The sequence below is a fragment of the Cyprinodon variegatus genome, unplaced genomic scaffold, assembly GCF_000732505.1.
Source record: "Cyprinodon variegatus isolate N-32 unplaced genomic scaffold, C_variegatus-1.0 Scaffold102, whole genome shotgun sequence".
In the NCBI taxonomy this organism is placed as follows: Eukaryota; Metazoa; Chordata; class Actinopteri; order Cyprinodontiformes; family Cyprinodontidae; genus Cyprinodon; species Cyprinodon variegatus.
The window spans coordinates 1,369,306-1,379,666 of record NW_015150555.1 but is presented as its reverse complement, the minus strand read 5'-3'; the positions used below and the strand labels follow the sequence as shown (position 1 = coordinate 1,379,666).

The window sequence follows — 10,361 nt, the reverse complement described above, 5'->3', positions numbered from 1 at the left end:
TATATTGTGAAAATTTGCATACCTCTCAATGGACAACAATGAGGAACACAAAAAAAATAATTGATAGGCCCAAGTTGTAATGTTGTTTTATCAAGATTGCTTGCATAAATTGTGGGGAAGCAATAAATAGTTTATGCTGATTGCTGGGTAGGACACAAAGAGCCATCAGAGGTCTATTCTCTAAGATGGCAGTGTATTGATTTAGAACTGGGATGATGCTCCACTTTCTTAGATTTGATGAGGACTTGGCCAGCAGTGTTTTGGATCACCAGCACCTTCATTTTATGCAGACCTTTAAATACACTTTTCCAGAGATGAATTTGTTTTAAAATTTCCTGGTGGAAAATTCGTCCTTAAATCCCAGAAATGTTCTTGTGCCGTGTCATAATGTGGCTTTTGTGCATGGCTTTACAGTGGAGATTATGGCTTGAGCAGAGTTTTGTGAAAATTGTTGGTCTACATATATTTGATGCAACATTTGTACAAACTTTACAAAAGAATTTAGATCTCCCTTGATAAAAAAATGACAGCTTCAAATACCATTAGCTGTTATTTGGCTATACCTGGGTCTGAAGCATGCTAGTCACACAGAATAAAGCATGACAGATAGGAGATGTATAGCATTAGATACATTTATACAGAAACTTTGACTTGACTCAGGACATGCCTGTCTTGACTTAGACTTTGTTGTGCCATACACCATGATAATAATTTTGGACATTGAGAACCAATGTCCATGTTTCATCTTAAAATAATCACGTGAGAAGAGGATGCAGCTTTACTTATAATACAACTTTGAGACCTCTCTTCTCTTCTCTTCTCACAGCTACCTGGCTCCACAGGACCCCTCCCATAGAGGTGTGCCTTGAGCCCCCCATGCAGCTGAGAACAGTAAAAACCACAGGACAGAGTAATCCTTTTTCTTTCCGTGAAGCTGTCCAGGGGTTTACATTGGAAGAGGACAAAACCATGTAGCCAAGCCCAAAGGCCCAGATTTCCAGAATGATCAAGGATAAGTCATGATTGTTGACATTTCAGAACCAAACTGCTGCAAAACAACACATTTCTCTGATTTTCAGAACTTGCAGAACCGGGCTGGATTGGAAAGTCTCCCGAAGAAGCAGTTTCTTTGTTGTGAGCCGCGTGGGATGAAGAAAAGCCCATTTTTGCTGTGAGCCTGCCATTCTAAAATAAGCTACCGCTAGATAAAAATTCAAACCTTCCAAAATGGAAAGGAACAGAGGTATACGGCCTGGCGCAGTTAGGGACAGATTCTATTGATAAAACTTTTGATGATTTTGACCATTCCATGTGTTTACTGATGAGTAAATTCAAAGCTAACAGGATGGATCACATGGTACTGTACACTATGCTGCAGTAATATGTTTTGAGCTGATGTTGAAGCTTGGACAAGCTTTATTTCACTAAGGGTTGAAACACTGATGTAACTTTAGTGTCCATGTGTTTTTTCATGTGCTCATTACATTTCAATCACTAAGTTATGACCAAAAGTAATTTAATGAAATCCTCATGTCTATTTGCTGCAAGCTCATTCAAAGAGGGTAAAGAATCATTTAACCTTAGGTTAATGGTTCCCGATTAAGCAAATAATTTCATAAAACATTATTTGGTCAAATAAGTTTTTATTCACCTGATGGATTTGCATTGTGAATTGGTTTGAAAACATTCAAATCAAAAAAAGTGAAAAGTTGTTGAGCTGAAAGCCAGTTTAAAGATCCAGCAGCGGCTTTCCACAAAACCTGCTGCTCAACATAAGGCTGCAACTGAAGCTTCATTCCGGAATTAGTCACCTTTTGGCTAAACACAAGAAGCCTTTTACAGATGATGATTTAATCATTGATGCAATGGTCATCACTGCAGATATGGTTTTGTACGGTTTCAAGAACAAAGACAACATCAAAACTGCGATCCGCAGTATCCAGCTTGGCCCCAACACAGTGGCGCGGCAGGATGAGGAAATGTCGGGAGACATGGTTCGACAAGTGCTAAAAGACTTGTCAGACAGTGAATATTTTTCACTCCAGTTTGATGAATCCCTTTTTGGTAAATTAGATGCCATGGAAGATTAAGATTAATCTTAAACCCCTTCCTGACCAGTGATGTGGAACAGGTAGCAGCCAAATTTCGGCAAGTATTTGCTCTGCCTAGTGGGGTTGATATGGGGATGCTGGATTTAAGAAATGACACTGACCTGAAAGGTCGATCATGGGACAGTAATTTCTGGAGAATTATCAGCAGGGAGAAGTTTCCCCTCCTCACCTCATGTGCATTAAGAGTGAGAGCCTACTTTGGATCAACATACCTCTGAGAAATGGCATTTTCACAGATGGAAATAATTAAATCAAAGTACAGGAGCCGCCTTAGTGACGAACACCTCACAGACTGTCTCCGACTAGCTGTCAGTAGCTATGAGCCAAACTACAAGGCACTCACAGACAGCATTCAGTCACACCCATCTCACTAACCTGGGTGAGTAACATCCTAGTTCTATTACAGTTCTATTACAGTTCTATTTTTTAATACATTTAATTATTAAAATGCTGATGCTATCTAACTTGCATGAAGCTTGAGTGAATAAGCATAACACTGCGTGTAATTAGTTCACTGCTAGTGTGTGTGTCTTCTATGATCAATATGGTTACCTCATACAAAAGAAAATAGGCCACGCCTTAATTTTGTGTGTTGCCATAAAGCTGTACCTATAGTTGCATTGAGTATTGTGTTAACATTAGAGTTCTATTTGGTAAAATGTTGATTTTAATGGGACTTTAATGAAGCTTCAAAAGATAAGCATAACTCTTGAAATGGCATTGCTTTACTTTTGTATTGAGATAAATCGAAGTTAATGTGTTGATGCTATTTAGGATTTTTTTTTTTTTTTGTTGCAATAATTTGTCCCGTTGGACCAAAACATTTTATGTAATTCAAAAACAATTGATAGTTGAGTTATTTCATGAATAAAAGGCTTCAAGTTTGAAGTAGAATCTGGGCTATTTTTCCTGCAACACCTTTGCAGGTAGACCTTGCTTCCCACCAAAGTGAAGGTCAGTGATCTTGGGCTTAAAATGGTTGGAGACCACTGATGCACACAATGCTAAGTTAATTTGAAATAACACACCCTCGACTGGCAAATCTATGTGGTCCAACAGCAAAGGAAATAGCTGAATAGCAGATAATAGCACAATAAATATTAAAAGAATAAAGAAAGTATAATATAATACTTGCTTGCAAACACACATAACAGATGTCATTGCAAAAGAACTGAGTTAATGTTGTTATTTTGACATTTTCTAGTACTTTTTAGCCTTATCCAATTGAAATTGAAAAAGATTATATATAAATCATTAAACACATGAATAGACAAAAGAAATCCAGATATAGTAGCTTTTATTTTATTTCACTATCATTTCGAAGGCCTTCCAGTAAAGTTCTGGTTCTAACAGTGCAAGACATCTCACAGTGCAATTCTGTAACTATGCAACTAGACTTTCTTGCGTCACAACAGCCAATCGGGGACTGGCTGTCGTGAGTTTGAAAACATACAGCTGAGACAAAGCTTTTTTTCTTTCAGAATGGAGTATAGAAGAAATAATGTTGAAAAATTGTGAAATAAGGAATGCTCTTTACATTGGCTTTGTTGGTGCAGATTTGTGCAGTTAAAACCTTTTTTGCAGCATTGATGTTTAAAATGTTTGGGTGATGATATTAACATTTAGCTAGCATGCTCCAAGAGGAACTAAAGTGGACAACTTTTTTCAGTGCTCTGGTCCTTTTTCAAGATTCAGTGATCTCCCCAAGTTGTGTACATAGGTTACCATTTATCAGCAGTCTATAATGTTACATTATACCTGTGCCTACATTGTGCAGTCATGAGATTTTGACAGGAATTTCTATGGGTTTGCCAGGGGCAACAGCAGATCCAAAACTGAGGGATCTGGGACTCCGATGAGCTATTAAAGCTGTGTCCAAACATCTACCCTAACCCCTAAATCCCCCAATCACTATTTAGAGTGAGGACTATATAGTGGACTTTATAGTGAAATCAGTTAACTTACCGTTTGGACAGATGATCACTATTTTTCGCTCCCCGTTGGTCACGTGATTCTGTCTCCCCGCACAGTGCTTGCGCAGCTGTGACAACAAATCCCATAACGTGTGGACTGCTGGAAGAACGGTGCAATTGTGACAGAAAAGTGAAAACAATGTGCTTAATGATGACCCCTGCACATTTTAAGTATGTTTGGCTCAACCTTGATATGTGCTTGAGAATGGGTTTGTCGCGATTCAAACCCAGCTTTAAAAACTTGCAGGTCAGCCTAAACCCAATTCTCTCATTAAGCCATAAAAAAGAAAGAAAAAAATTAACAAACGGCCAGTTCAGGTGTTTTATAAAATAAGTGAATCAAGAAATTGTCTATATACCAAACTTAACGATTGTTGTTCTCTACTTATATAGAAAAATATATAGATTGCAAAATGGAAACATTTTCTATTTATATATATAAATATTGTTTTTGAATATATATATATATATTGTTATTTAAAACGTCAATGTGTAACATGGATGCATAAACACCTAATTGTATTTCAGTGTTAAATTCTGTTTAAGTAACAGATTATAATTACAAATGTCTCCAGTCCTTTACCGGTTGTTGATTTTCTTTATTCGGACCCAACTGATTTTTAATTGGTTACGCATGCACTAGACATGGCCTAACCACTACAAAGTGCCCTACAGTATATAGTAATTAGGGAGGACATTTTAACACAGACTTAATATTACAAAACAATCATTCTACCCACTAAATAAAGTAAACATGGCCGCTGTTATGTTCAATGCCAGCACAGGGATGCCATATAATATTACTGTATGCAATTACTTTATTAAGTTGTGTTTGGATGGTGACATCATTGGCTGAAATAAAAAGTGATAGCCTAAATTATATATCTAACTTTGCATCTAAAGTTCTAACTGTACAAATCCATATTAAAGTAACACTAAAAAAGTACACCACTTTGGTTTAGTCGGAGCGTAATGGGTTGGTTGACTTCCTGATGACCCAAAAAAATAATATTTCTATCTCTGAAACAAAAGAAACATTCAAGTGAATTTTAACTACACAAACCTGTACTAATTAAGCATTAACCATTCAGTGAGTTTGTTTTTTTTTTTTTTCCACATGATTGGGGCGTCAGCTTCATACAACTCGAGCTCCTTCAACTTGTTGTGAAGCAGTCAATCCACTGTGCATCTAAAATGCATGGCGTTGAGCTCCCCGGGGTGCTTAGGGAAATTACTGTGGACACTGTGTTAGCTGTGAATGCTACTTCATACCTTTTTTTGTTCAGCCTTACTGTTTGTTTTGCATGACAAATGAAAAAAATATAGAAAAGGAGAAGGCAAGAAACTAAAATCTGTTCCATATTAGTAAGTTCTATTAGGCTTAAAAAAACACTTCATTTGCTTCAAAATCCTCAACAGTTTCTACTGAAGAACCTACAGCATTAAAATCATGTACTAAACTTGATTTCCCAAAGCAGGTAGATTGGAAGCAGGAATAAAAGTGGTAATGTTGCACAGAACAGTATATTCAATTAGATGATTGAGGCTATGATGACAAACATAATCACAAATCATTAAAAGACAACATGCAAATCATCTACTCATCCATCCATTTATCAATGTTTAATACTGTCTTCGTAAATGAACTTGGCTTTCTCAGTTAATCTTCAGCCCCTATAAATTATTAAGATGTTTGGCATGAGCTGTTGTGTTGCTCAGCTTTATTGTGTCAGAGGCTCAGCTTTACTAACAAGAGTTAAAATGGCAGCAGTTGACCTTAATAAAAAAGTAAAGGTGGGACATTAACTTGTACCCCTGCAGGCACATGTTGTTAGCATTTAAAACCAGGTGATGTATTATTTAAGACGCAGAGGATGGGGAGTGTCACAAAGTTTCCTTCAGTGTGTTGAGTGTGATTTTCGAATAGGCATATATTTCAGCAAGGATAATGGTAAGGGATAACAAAAAACTTGATAGCTTTTTGTATTGAAATATGCCTTTTTAAATATACTTTTATAAAAAAAAAAGGAACTTTTTGATTAAGGGGAAGCCACTAAAATATATAGTATAAGAAATCATGTTGTGTAAGTGATGGTGATTTTCCATTATTACTTGTAGGATTTTTTGCTGACAAAATGGCAAGAGTTTAAGGAAAGGAAAATTGCATGTCACATTAGCTTCTGCCACAACAAATCTTTTTTCTCCAGGTCTTAGCCAAGCAGAGAGGAAGTTTTCATCGCAGCTTGATTTTTTTTCTTTAGTATTTAACCACGATTAGTGTAACCTAGTGAATTATGCTGATTATGCTATGCTAGTACTGCTATGCAGTACTAGCATTATTAATGCATTTTCCAACAAATTTATTCACGCACACTGTTTCAACAATGCAGTTCTGTTAAAATGGTTAGTAGTCTAAAACTGTCACTCAGTCGCTCTGTAACTATCCTAAAAGAAAAACCCTTTTGACTATATGTAGTGTTAACTTTAAATGAAGTTTTGTTATTTGCCTTTTTTACCAATGAGGACTTCTGATTAGCTAAATAGATTAAGTTGTGTACGTGTAACTGTGTATGTGTATTCGTATTTACTGGACTTCATTGATGCAGCATATACACAAGGCAAAGAAGTGGTGTATTTATGCTTTATGTTTGCATCATTTTATACTCTAGGGGCTTTTCCCCATTTATATTGAACTGTTATTGATATTATGGCTAATTCTAGAACTAGGTGTCCCTGAGAGAGCATGTAGAAGTAGGAGACACAGTTGTTTCCAACATTTCAGTGATTCTTTTTATATCCCAGAGTGGCAGTAAGTTTTCTGCAGGAGTTGTTATACATATATGTGTTGCTGGTTCGATTCCCAGCCCGGGGTCTTTCTGCATGGAGTTTGCATGTTCTCCCTGAGCATACTATCTAGATAATAATCTGTTCAATACATTTGCCCTAATTCATCAGAATTACAAGGCAGAATGGTCTCCTGACTGGATCATGAGACAGGAGTGGAGCATCCCCTTGCACAAAAGTTTCATAAGCACGCATTAATTTTATAATCATCATTGAATAAACCTAACAACTAGTTGGGTTCTTGACGGAATTTACCAGGGGGAACAGGTTAGGTTGTTTTTTTTTTATTGTTGCACAGGACATAAGAATAACACAAACACACAAAACTTTAGGGCAAGAGAGTTTAGTATAAGAAATGAGGCACAAAGCCGAAGCCAAGGTTGCACACTTCTGATCTAATAGACAGAAACTATGATCCTTCCTTATTGTGGCTTAAGGCTAAAGCTTTTTAAATAACTGTTTAAGTAAATTTTCAAGGGAAAATATTAAAATGGTCCAAGAGACAAATCAGTAACCTTTTCTTCAGTCATTGAATATTAACATAAGTAATTGATTTAAAGCTACCAAAGTTTCATTTAGTACAGCTTTCCAAACTGTAAATAAAGATTTCCATTCCTTAAAGGGCAGCAAGGATCAAATATAAACAGTGATGGAGAAAAAACATGGTGCAAAACACGAATTGATATGGAAGTTTAGAGCATTATATATGGTGTAAATATATATATATGGTGCAAATATATGGTATGTTATTTTATTGTAATGTCTCGTTTTAACTATGTATGCTGTTTTTATTGTACGGTTTTGTTTTAACTATGAATTTTGTAGCACTTTGAGATTTTTTTTTAAATGTAAAGTGCAATACAAATAAAATGTATTATTATTATTATTATTAAATATGCAGTATTTTTGGTTTGGTGTTATCAATGTGAGTCTTTGACATGATTTAAGCCAGGCATACACTCTGCAATTTTTCAATTGTTGCACGCAGCTATAGCTCACACTTTACAACGTAACCGCAGGGTTTTTGTCGTACAGTGTGTGTTCACAGCTCACGAGGTATGTGCAGCACGACGCTCTGATGCAATCATTCTGCTCACACTGCACTTCTAAAAACCACGTCGGACTCAGCTCCACAGCGAGATGCCACTACTCGGACTCTTCTATCCGCAAGCCAAACGAGTAGAAGAGGAATATGAAGTTCACTAGAGTGAACCGCACTCTAGTGAAGCTAACAAAATGATCAGGAGGGCAGTTTTGGATGAGTTTTGTTAAGCTTGATGGGTTTTTGTGATTGATTTTACATTTGTTTAATTGTATTGATTTGCATGTATGTCAATATTACTTTGGGTGTACAGTTTATTGTTTTGGTGTAGGTTTTTATGTATATTAATTTTGCTTGTTTTTCTTAATAATCCCTTTTTATGCTTCCTTCCTTCATGTCACCTGAGTTGAGATGGTATAACATACTGTTTGTTCTTTTTAGTGTAAGAACGTTTTGATGTGCGCAAGCTGGATTTCAATAAAGCCACCAAAACATCAGTTATTTCTTGCCTGTCCATTAAATATTGGGCCTCCGCCGGTCAAGCTGAAAATGCTCCATAATGGTGTGAAATGAAAGTAAGTGATGGTTAATAATTCCAGTAATCAGGTATGATCAAGGGATGTCAATGACTGTGGTGATTACACAGTGTGAAACGATTCTGCTCAATTACAGAGTAGTTTTTCCTCCTGTAGGAAGTCTTGTTAGTTGCCAGGTTCTTTTTTTTCTTAGACCAAACAGCAGGTGTCATCATAAAAACACCAATAAAAGATAAATCCCTACTGGTCTCTTTTGTTAGCTTTCTCCTAACTAACTCTGATGTCAGAGCTGATTACCATAAATTCTAACGAGAAACAGAAACCATGTTCATGCACTTTCTTTGGATCCTGTTTTTCCATGTCCTTTATGTTCCATTGTTGTCTCTCGCTAAGGGGTATATTGCAAACTATTGATCAGAGAAGAGATAAAGGAACTTATGGAGAATACTTGTCTACAGCTAGCAGAGTAGCTGCCTTCTATCTGTGTATAACCACAGATGCCAGTAATATAGCATCATGGCCCATATAGATAACACTCCCCGAGTCACACAACCACAGGGGGTGCTCATGTGCTGCTACACCCTATAAACAACATGAGCAGTGGTGGTGAATTGGTCTCTTTCACATTAGGCTATAATTGGCAGGAGGCTGGACAAGGCTATCACTTATCTTGTCACAGAGGAATTGTTATGAGTAATGGATGCTTTGTGCATGTGTGTGTGTGTTAGCATGTCTACATCTCTGTGTAGAAGATTTTTCTGTTCAACTCTGTGCGCATGTTTGTGTGAGTTTGAGTGATGGAGTGTGTGTGTTTGTGAACACATGTTTGTGTGTTTCTCCAGGCAGCAGATGGAACTCTTTGCTAATTGGGTGGAGATCAGTGGGGGAGTTTGGAGCAGACTGACCCAGGGCCAGGCTGCAGCTCCTGGGCTTGGTTTGCTCTCACCCCTGGCACCATGGCTGGTTTTCTGGCTACTGGCATTAGTCTTTCTTCTATCACTTAATTTTCTGCAGACAACACCATGGAAAATGTTGCATGATCCAATTTATTTTCCTAAGCGTCTTCACTTGTCACATTCATTTCCTGATCTTTTAAAGTTATTGTTTATCTATTTTTTTTACTTCATTAAATGTATAGTGGGGTTGAGGGCTATTAGCTTGACAAAAATAAGGTTGTTTATCACTCAAAAAATACTAAGTCAAAAGTAATTTTCCAAATATTTTTGAAGTTTTAAATTTAAATGCTGAAAATTTTTGATGTTCAAAGAATAGATATTTTATGCATTTAGCAGGGTTTGCTTTTTTATGTAAGTAATAGTTATGTTATCTAGTAATAAGCTTTTACTTAGTTCAAGGATCTGTGGAGAAAAAGAGTAACTGTTCAAACACTAGTTGTTTTTGCCACAAAAAAATTTTTGCTAGTTTTATTTTTTGTCATTATTGTAAGATATTTTGAGCTTATTTTATTATGTGAAGGCAGATTTATCAAACTGACTTGAAAAAGAAAGTTTTTTTTTAATGATAACAGTAAATATTTTCAAGCTCATTTATAGCATATAGTTTTTACTGTAATGATTCTGTGTTGTAGTTCTGTTGGGGTATATGTTGTTACCCATGTTCTTATTGTTACAGATATTGGCTTGGGTTGTCTGGTTTTGCTTGCCTCTGCTGACTTCTGCTCACATTTGCTTGTGTTGGTCACATGCGTGGGGGACCGGCAGTGTAGCAGGACTGGGAGGGGGGTTTCTGGGAGTTAGAGACAGGAAGCTGAAGGACTGTGCTGTTTAGAACTTTGTGACACGGGAGTTACAGTACATTTGGTTCTAGACTTTTGATTATACAAAGATTTATTGAA

General features: G+C 36.6%; 1 pseudogene; it reads right to left on the bottom strand.

Annotated features, from left to right (window-relative positions):
* LOC107084521 overlaps positions 1-9,464 on the bottom strand; it is a 14,852-nt pseudogene extending 5,388 nt beyond the window's left edge.
* Between the last annotated feature and the right edge of the window lie 897 nt (positions 9,465-10,361).